The sequence below is a fragment of the Nerophis ophidion genome, linkage group LG04, assembly GCF_033978795.1.
Source record: "Nerophis ophidion isolate RoL-2023_Sa linkage group LG04, RoL_Noph_v1.0, whole genome shotgun sequence".
Classification (NCBI taxonomy): Eukaryota; Metazoa; Chordata; class Actinopteri; order Syngnathiformes; family Syngnathidae; genus Nerophis; species Nerophis ophidion.
Window position 1 is genome coordinate 45,453,556 of NC_084614.1, and position 10,947 is coordinate 45,464,502.

Genomic DNA, 10,947 nt, shown 5'->3' on the forward strand with positions numbered 1-10,947 from the left:
GTTATCACATGTCATACACAGACTGGCTGGAAACCATCTGCCTCGAAGCGGTGCTGAGGTGCTGGCGCAATAAAACAAAAAGGCTCCAAACAAAGTTCTGGTTTCGGGTGTATCCGCATGTAAAAAGGCCACACGTATGTTGTTGATGAGTGACTGAAGCCATGAGCAGTCTCTTCAATTAGCTGCGTTAAGGGGCTTTCACACAGAGACACCAAGTTCTGGGGCTAAGAATAACATTGGACAGTTTTGTTTACCAGCAGCATTGAGCTGTGAGCATGTGTACTACCCGCAGTCCTGCTAATCCAATCCCCCCCGACATGTTTAGCCCTTTACTAGGACATTACGCTGTTTATTAGTCTGACACCTTGCCTAATATGGCTGTTCTTAAACACAGCAAAAAACAGTGTGATTAAGATTATGCCAGGACGCATGCGAAACAAGCGCGAATGAACTAAAACAATGTTTGAATGTCGAAAAGCCCAAAAAGCAGACTGTTTTGGAGACACCAGTGTCCTGGAGGATTGATTACAGACAGATTTGTTCCACATAGTGAAACACAGTTGCGGGCCGTGTGTTTCCCACCTAGGCCTACAGTGATGTCCAACTTCAATGATTACCTCGCAAAATACCATAATTGATGTCACCACATGACCATTGCTGGAGAAATACTACACAGGAACACATTTACACCCTCCTGGGCATTGACTCACATCAACAGTATACAAAACAGGTTATTTTCTGGCGCATTTAAAAATCTATTAACTACTTAAAAAATTAGACTTAGACTTCCTTTTTATTGTCATTCAAATTTGAACTTTACAGTACAAATAAGAATGGCATTTTGTTGCATTAGCTCATGGTAGTGCAGGATAAAAAAAAAGCAATAAGGTGCGGATATAAATAAATAGATTACTGTACGGATCAATATATTGCACTTTTGCATATGCATCCAGGTTTATGGATGTATGTTATATACCGTAAATTTCTCTGCTTGGCTTATGCAACTTCCGGTCAATAAAGTTTGATTCAAAGTACACACTTTTCAAAGATATATCAACTGCCCTGACCACATGATGGCAACAAATACACATGTAACAATGTTAACTAATGACAAGCATGACACACTTTAACAACAAGAGTTTACAACCTTATTTGTAACAGAACAGCTACGGTCAAGAACTTGCAATCTGATTGGCAATCGCAACGGTCTCTCAACTCTATGTGTTCTTAAATTCATCTGCTAATGGTCCTGATGAGTATCCAGTCACCAGACGCGAAAACGTCACGTTCGACCTTAGGCCATCTAGAAAGCCTTACTGACAACAACTCGTGATCTGATTGGCTATCGGAACTGTGGATCACTGTATGTCCCTGTTCACTTAAAGTGCACGGACGCCTGCAATGCTGAGTCTGATGGCCTCGGGCAGATGTGGTACAGCATGGCAACATAAGCTGACTGAATTCTGATTGGATACAAACTAAAACAAAAAACAACAGCACTGGAAGGAGCATGATGAGGGGCGACTTGTCCAGGGATGTACCCTGCCTTCCGCCTGATTGTAGCTGAGATAGACACCAGCACCCCCCGTGACCTGAAAGGGAATAAGCGGTAGAAAATGGATGGATGTAAGGAAGGAGCATTATATGACATGAAGAGAATATGAATCATTTTACATATTTAGGGATAGTAAATACAAAAATAATTGTATCTTTAATTATGATATTGATTTCTGGTTATGTTTGGCCAGCAGAGAAGGCCTTGCTGGCCCTGACGGCACACCACTGGTCAAACATGAACTAGCGCAACTGCATGAAAAATGCATTGCTCTAAAACGTAGGAATACAATAGAGGTGTCCAATAATATCGGACTGGCGATATTATCGGCTAATAAATGCTTTAAAATGTAATATCGGAAATGATCGGTATCGGTTTCAAAAAGTAAAATGTATGACTTTTTAAAACGCTGCTGTACGGAGTGGTACACGGACGTAGGGAGATGTACAGAGCGCCAATAAACCTTTAAGGAATTGCCTTTGCATACCAGCCCAATCACATAATATCACGGCTTTTCACACACACAAGTGAATGCAAGCATACTTTTTCAACAGCCACACAGGTCACACTGAGGGTGGGCGTATAAACAACTATAACACTGTTACAAATATGCGCCACACTGTGAACCCACACCAAACGAGAATGAGAAACACATTTCGGGAGAACATCCGCACCGTAACACAACATAAACACAACAGGACAAATACCCAGAACCCCTTGCTGCACTAACTCTTCTGGGACGCTACAATATACACCCCCCGACCCCACCTCAACCTCCTCATGCTCTCTCAGGGAGAGCATGTCAAAAATTCCTAGCTGCTGTTTTGAGGCATGTTAAAAAAATTAATGCACTTTGTGACTTCAATAACAAATATGGTAGTGCCATGTTGGCATTTTTTCCATAACTTGAGTTGATTTATTTTGGAAAACCATGTTATATTGTTTAATGCATTCAGCGGGGCATCACAACAAAATTAGGCATAATAATGTGTTAATTCCACGACTGAACATATTGGTATCTGTTAATATCGGAATCGGTAATTAAGAGTTGGACAATATCGGAATATCGGACATCGGCAAAAAAGCCATTATCGGACATCTTTAGTCCCAATACAGCACAGCAACACAATCAAGAAGGGGGACGCAAACCAGTGCCCTCTCAGAGACATTGGAAGTCCAAAGAAGATGAAGTCAGTATAGGTAGTAAATATCAAAACTCTAGCGTGTCCTGATTAGACCTGGGCTGATACTCTATAAGTCAATTAATTGAATAATAAATGGAAATAAACTTGATAACTTTGCCATCCGTGATAAATGTCCATGTGCATCCGTGTTTATGGGCTGCATTAGTTTCATAAGCTGCAGGTGTTTGTACCATAGCAGAATGAAATAAGGTGAAGTATATTTCCGTTTATTAAGTGTCTTTGTGCGGAGATGTGGGGTTGCTAGCATCACACAGTGACGACAAACGCTACCGTGGCTATAGTGGGAATTTGAAGAAAAAATATGATAGCAAAATCAAATGCCACTGCACCGGTGTGGGACTATTTCAGTTTTAAACCTTTCGAACAATGTGAGCCTGTTAACACTGAGGAGTCAGTTTGCAGAATGTACTTGAGAGGGGTGGCAACAAAAAAATAAAATACGACAACCTTGCATGCCCACTTGAAACACAACCAACTGGTAAAAGACATGTACTTAGATGCAGAGAATTGTCTGGACAGTCTACACTCCCGAGGCGTTTCATTCGCACTGACCTTGCGGACCAAACAACACAAAATAGTGTGCGCTCACACAAATTGTGGTCCACTAAATTGCCAAAGACATGTTGCCCTTTATACTGTTAAAAAACTGGCTTTTTGAAAAACGCTGCCAACCATTGACAGACATTTAGGATCTGAGCAGAGGATGTCGTTGTGGCTTGTGCAGCCCTTTGAGACATTTGTGATTCAGGGCTATATAAATCAAGTTTGATTGATTTGATTGATTTCTCATGTTGTCAAGTCATATATTTGTATTCCACAGGTAATCTGCCTGATTATAGTTTTGTTGTAAATGACCTATTAATACATCTGCTGATACTGTGGTATTTACTCAGCACTTTTGTTTACAAAGATCTTAATTTGATTGTTGACTCTACCTCTGCCTACATGGTCAATATTAAAGTGCAACTTTGTCGATTTTTGAGCCATTTAATTCTTTGTTTTTGTGTATATTAGAGGGTAACCCACCCACTCCTTCACATAACTTATTTATTGCTTTTGGTTGTGATTTTTATTCATGTGCAACATTTTGCTAACATATTTCTATTATTATCATGTTGTTGTTTTTTTTTTTTACTTCGAGTTTTACAAGTTTACATTCCAAAGGAATTTGAGTTTATTGCATTCAAAAAGCTATACTGGCATTGTTATTATTATTATGTATTATTATATCAGTGATTAATTTGGTCTTAAAAATATTGTTGGCAATAATATTGATTATCGCAAAATTTGTTATAAGCCCAGGCCTAGTGCTGAAACAACTTTTTCACTTCCAATAATAGATAATAGATAACATTGAGCAGAGGTCTTCAACAAGCTGTACCTGGCCTCCAGTCCCACATGGGGGTCCGTAAAACCCTTGATTACTTAAAATGCAATGCAAATTTGCCAAAAATTGATGTCTGTAGATGCACATTAACATTGATCCAACAAACTGTAGTGTAGTATATAAATAACATTTCAAGTAAAGTAATACAATTAAATTATATAATTTTTTTATATATATATAAATAATTATACTACTGTATTTGTGACCTGGGTCTTCCCCGTGGCCAGGACACGTTGGGGAAACTTTATCTCCCAGCTGGCCGGGGAACACCTCTGGATCACCCAGGAGGAGCTGGACAAAGTGGCTGGGGAGAGGGAAGTCTGGACTTCGCTGCTTAGACTGCTGTCCCTCGAGCTGACCTCGGATAAGCGGAAGAAAATGGATGGATGGATGGATTACTGTATTCATGTTAGCATTTAGTATAACAACAAGCACTCTAGTTGCCTGCCAGTGATTAGTGTGTGCCAGTTGTCAGCCATGATCAATTTTCCCTCCATTTTTTCACGTGTGAGCAAACGGCAAAACTCCTTGAGCATTCAGTGGCGCACATGTGAGCGACGGATGACGTGCACACTGTTATGCGCTTATCTTTTTATCCGATTTTGTGCGCGGCCTAGGTTTGCCATGCACAGAGGACGTGTGAGCAGTGTGCAATTGCACAGGCGCGTAACTTAGAGGGAACGTTGGCCATGATATAGGTTTTGTATTCATATGAAATGTTTGATGCTGTTTAATCAAGACAAATGAATCAATTTTGTAGAGAGGAATGTTAGTGAAGGTTTGAGCAAGTGAAATTAGTCAAACAGAGAACAATTGTAGGTATAAAAAAATAACCTATTTATAATCATCTGTCTGGAATGACTAATGCTGACTTTGTTTGGCGACGCCTATTGGTCATGATGTTTCATGAAGTTAAGCTCATGACGTAGTAAATTGAATGATGTGGACACCTTTTTTTTTACTGGATAACACGCCAATACATTCGGCCTTGGAGACTTAGTATGTGTAATTATTATGCAACTATTTAATACTGGTTTGGATTGACAAATGTGCATTTTTACACTGTGATATTTCTCAATTAAGGACAATAATTACGTATGTCTAGTTTGTGTGCTATTGTGTGTTTAGCTGTTGTGTAGCTGCTAGCTCTTAGTAGCCTCTAGTAACATGTTTAACTTTTGTACATAACTAAAAAACAGGACAACACCAACCTTGCGAGCTTTCTGGAAGACATTTGGATTTTAACTGCTGTATCAGAACTTACTGTATATCAGATGCAAGCCCATGTAATCCAATACCTGTTTTTGCCGATATTCGTATCAGATCAGGTCCCCCACCCCTGTATTGTCATTACAAAGTGAGCCTTTTTTTAATTGAACATTGTTTAAACCCACAATCCAGTCTAGTTTTTATCAATGATGTCAAGTTAGCTTTGGAGGGCACAGTTTATCTTAAGTTGTTCAACAAGGGAAACAAATGATTATCTCATGAGAACTCATGTAAGCAAATTATCTATCACTCAGTCCTTGGCACAAATGATCTGCAAAGAGGTCATTGCAGAATAAGAACATTTCCTGCTCACAAAACTGGTTTTCAACCACAGCTGAACCAGTAAATAACTTGAACCGATGAAAATCGACCAAATCTAAAAGTAAAGTGGCTAAATTTAGCGAACAGCACCTTATGTATCAGAGAAATTGAAAAGTGAAAAGAACCTTTGCTTCAAAGGGTGTATAGCTGGAGGCTTTGAGCTTGTCAGGTCTGACTGCAGTAATCAAACACTATTACCGGAGACTAAGAAGGGCAGAGAAGAACTAAGAGACTGTACTGTTTTCCAAGTGTGCAAGGAAGCATCGACGCTCAGCTTGGGGCTCATAATATATGGTTCATTTGCAGTTTTTCGTCCTACTATGACAAGCCGTAACTTCTGCTGCTGACCCAGTTCTGAGTGGCTGCGTCAAATGACAAGGCCCTGCCTCCTCATCAGGCCCTGCTCCTTGTCTAACTGACGACAACACCGCCGCCGCCGCCGCCACCACCACCACCACCCTCTGCCTCCGTGAACTGTGAGGAGAGAAGAAAATAGGTCACCCTGACCCACTTTCCTTCGTTTTTTTTGCTCTCCCCTCCCTAAGATTGTGCTAGGAGTTCTACAGAGCCTGATCGAGAGAGACAGAACAAGTGAGAGAAAGAGGCACACACAAAAAAGAACAGGAGTTTCAAAGGCAGGCTCTGGGATCTTTTGTTGATTTTTTTTCTCATCACTTTTAGAATAGCGATAGTGATTATGTTTGACAACATCACTCCCATGACTTACAGTATCTGCAGCGGAGGTAGCCCTTTAAAATCACTTTTTTTTTGTATGGACAAAAAGTCATACTAAAGTAACACTGTCCTTGACCCATTTGGACTAGAGTGATGGTTTTGGTTTCTTCTTAAAAATAACAAGTAGAATTAATATCCCCACTCTCCAAGCACTACCGATACTGTCTTTTTCTTAGGTTCACAAATATTTCCCTGGCAAACATGTTTTGATATATGATATATGAACACTTGGTAAACCATAGTTCATTCATTAAATGAAATTTGGAACAGGTAAAAACTTTCCAAACACACATTTTTGCTCAAGTGATTACGCCTTCCAAAAAAGAAGTGGAAAGGAAACAAGCTAATCCTAATACTAGTGTAAATACTAGTAATTACAAAGGTTTTTTAAGTTTGATACAGGCCTCGGTAGGAATTGGTACCAAATTTGGTACTTTTATAGGCGCCGACCGAATACCGTTTGTATAATGAGGTAATGATTCACGTAATATCAAACCGAACCACATTTCGATACCTTTGTTGCATGTAACATCACGTCCAGTTGCAGACACGACATCGGCCAAACACTTGGCGAAGAAACAAGCAGCACACGCAGTGGACTCAGCCGGATTGCCTCTGAGCAATTTCCCATGCCTTCAAAGCAACCATGCCTAATAGAAAAGCAATCAAAAGTAAAGCTTCACTGTTCAAAATGTGCCAGCTTAAAGCTAATTCACATTTGCTCTTCCATACATATGCTGCTGATAAGCATTAGTCATTTCATATAGTAATGAAAACTAAGATGCATGTTAAAATCAAACAGCTGGTTTGTTACAAGAACAATACTTACAATAAGAACACTTTTCATGACTCAGAAGACAAGACTGGCACATTCAAATTAATTGCAAAGACTACTTTCTGACTACGGCAACACACCATACTCTATAAACTACTGCTACTGGAATTGGTTAGCATGCAAAGTTTAATATACACTATTTGCAAAATGAGACAAAAGTCAGCGCAGTGTTCAATAAAAAATGTGATTTCATTATTTTTAACAATTTACAATTATTAACACATGAAAACACACGGAAATATCGAACATTGGTACAAAATGTTCGATTATTTTAGTAATCGGATAATCTATCCGTTACTTTGCGCATTCAGATAAAACACACTTTGAAGCCTCAAGCAACTTTTGTAAACAAAGATTCTGATTAACTTAATTATTTTTTCATTAGTAATTTCTTGTTGTAAATGTACTTAACACTAAAATTGCAATTTTAACACAGGAGCATCACATCGCTATATAATAATTAAAAGTGAAAAGACAAAAAGAAGAATCGCCCTTTATGCCTTTTTAAGTGCACATGCATTACAGTTTGCAGCTGTGAAAAGTTATTTCTAATTTGCGTTTTATAGAGCAATTCAAAAGGCTCATTTTTTACGGTGGCATCTCAGGGTATTCTGATCGGTGTTTGACACTGCCACTTCCAATACCGATCATCCAGGTGAGATCAGCTGATACTGTCATGTGTGTGAACTGCAAATGTTATTATTCATTTATGGTGAGGGCTATTGACGATATGATCTGATAAAGAAACAATACAATTCTCTTACGTTTTGATAGGTTAACTAGTCGTGGTACTGATGCTTTAAAGTATTTAAGATGACTACATGATTCTGCTTTTTAATGTGTAATCATAGTAGGGGCTGGGCGATATATCGATATACTTGATATACCGTGGGTTTGTCTCTGTGCAATATAGTGTGAGTGTGAGTGAATTATATTTATATAGCGCTTTTTCTCTAGTGACTCAAAGCGCTTTATATAGTGAAACCCAATATCTAAGTTACATTTAAACCAGCGTGGGTGGCACTGGGAGCAGGTGGGTAAAGTGTCTTGCACAAGGACACAACGGCAGTAACTGGGATGGCAGAAGCGGGGATCGAACCTGCAACCCTCAAGTTGCTGACACGGCCGATCTACCAACCGAGCTATACCGCCACAATAGAAAGTGACTATATCGTGATACACGAGTATACGTTCTCACGCAGTTGCTTTTAGCTGCGGGTATTATACTACATGTGTTTCTCCCTCTTTCTTGTCTCTCTCTCTTACAGAGACTTAAAACAAGCGCAACTTCTTACATACGTCACGTGTGCAACATCACACGCCCTCCCCAAACAGAGAGGTAGCTACATGGGTAACATTAGCTGTGATGCTAACGGTGTGTTGCGAGTGGTAATACGAGAGTCTGAAGGTGCGAATCTGGTAACAAATGGAGGAAGAATTAATTCCCAAGAGCACGGGGTGAGTGCATTGTCTGGTGGTAGTTTGGCTTCAAGTGGGAATATGTTGAACATTCATGCGGCAGAAGCATTACTACAAAAAGTAGCAGCACTGCTAATTTGTAGCATCATTTGAAAAGTCACCCCGCTAAATGAAGAGTGCTTGAAATTGCATGTCACCATCTCCGATCGGTGCCACACCCACAAAATGCCGTAGCAACTATTTTCACATCAACACCGTAGGACATATACTATTTGATATGCAGCTCATGGTTATGTGACACTTATGCATTTTATTTGTTTTTAACTATTGTAGTGGCGTTCTGTACAAAAAGTGCACTTTAATTTTGTGTTGTTTTGATATGTCATCTTAGTGACATCATGCACAAAAGAGCAGTAATGGCTTGTTTTAAAATGTCTCTGACAATCTTGCACTTTCTGTTTTCCAAATGAGATTAATGTTTGTGCCACTGCTTAATAACTGTTTAATGAATACAGTTTTGGTCAATTGACTTAGTTGTGATGTCTTTCTCTGCATGAAAGTTTAAAATGAGCATATATTAATGCAGTATGAACAACAATGTTTTAATGTAGACATAGAATCATCATACTCCTGTGATTATATGCATCAAGTGTTAATTCAAGGCAGAGGAAAAATATTGAGATACATATGGTGTATCGCGATATGGCCTAAAAATATCGAGATATTAAAAAAGGCCATATCGCCCAGCCCTAAATCATTGTGATAATCAGCAGAAAAACACATGGCGGCATTCTAACAATATCAACTACATTTTTAAACTATGCAATTATTCATGTCCTTCTGTGTCCAAGGACTTATTCCCTGATTCTTTAAACATGAACAAAAACAACAAAAAACGATTTTGTGAAAAAACAATATCTAATCACTAGTATCAGTCACATACTGTACTACACTTGGTATCAACAGCTTCGATTTATGGATCAATCCACCCTTCTGTGTTACCACCAAACATACGACGGACACAGCAATAGAGCACTCCAGTTTTATCCGTGTTGTCATATTGTACCCTGGCCAGACTCTTATTAATCTACTTGATAATATTTCTGTAAAAATGTTCTATGCTTTCATCTACAAGTCTGTCAAAGTAAATTAGCGTAAGCACTTATTCTTCTGTTGTTTCAAGCCAGCTTAGCGTATGCATGTTTCTTTGTCTGCTACCCTTTTGCTTGATGTGTTGCATTTTCAGCCTCTTTTTTAAGTTCCACACTGATAATAAAACTTATGAAAAAAATGTGTTTGATTGCTGCAATTGTGGTGGTATTAACTTAGACGGGTTTCCCTATATTTTAAAGTTAAAGTACCAATGATTGTCTCACACACACACACAATGGGTGTGGCGAAATTTTTCTCTGCATTTAACCAATCACCCTTGTTCACCCTCTGGGAGGTGAGGGGAGCAGTGAGCATCAACAGTGGCCATGCCCGGGAATCATTTTTGGTGATTTAATCAATCAATCAATGTTTACTTATATAGCCCTAAATCACTAGTGTCTCAATTTAACCCCCAATTCCAACCTTTGATGGAGAGTGTCAAGCAGGGAGGTAATGGGTACCATTTGTATAGTCTTTGGTATGACTCAGCCGGGGTTTGAACTCACAACCTACCAATCTAGTATGGACATACATAAACAGTTAGCACAATAGCTGTCAACAAAGGACCAAGCTGAAAAGTATGACTCACAAGTGATATTTTTTTAGGTTGATCAGCAATAAAAGGCAGGGATTGGGATCTGGTGATCACAAACTTTTCGACTGGAAATTGACAATTTTTGCTCCGTGAAAGAGCATCCGTACAAGGCACATGACATTGACGTAATTACGTCGTCGACGAATTTGGGCACATAAGCAACTACATAGTTACCGGATCAGGCCCCCAAACTGGTTTTATCCGAACCCGCGGGATGAGTTTGCTCAGTATGAAAATGTAAGTGAAATGTTTAAATGAAAGAAGCAGCTTTTCTAAACGTGTCCACTGAATGTCGCAATAGCAAATTGTTTGCATCTTTGTAGATGATGCTACATATGTACAAATTAAACCACATAATGTAAGTACATCAGTCGAGGAAAATAATCAAACTACATAAATAACATCCTGTAATTTTATTTTGCTTATTTTTTTTATCTTGATAGATGGAAAATTAACACCAATGAGTTGACTGAT

General features: G+C 39.0%; 1 protein-coding gene across 3 annotated transcripts in view; it reads right to left on the reverse strand.

The window, feature by feature from the left end:
• The window catches only part of nrip1b (nuclear receptor interacting protein 1b), a 121,493-nt gene that overhangs the window by 63,894 nt on the left and 46,652 nt on the right, over positions 1-10,947 (reverse strand). Inside the window, exon 2 of one of the 3 annotated variants that reach the window (XM_061898165.1) lies at positions 6,987-7,122. The exons of the other annotated variants lie outside the window; for them this stretch is intronic. The gene's annotated coding sequence lies outside the window, so the exon portion shown is untranslated. The remainder of the gene's footprint in view (positions 1-6,986; positions 7,123-10,947) is intronic. 3 annotated transcript variants of the gene reach the window in all.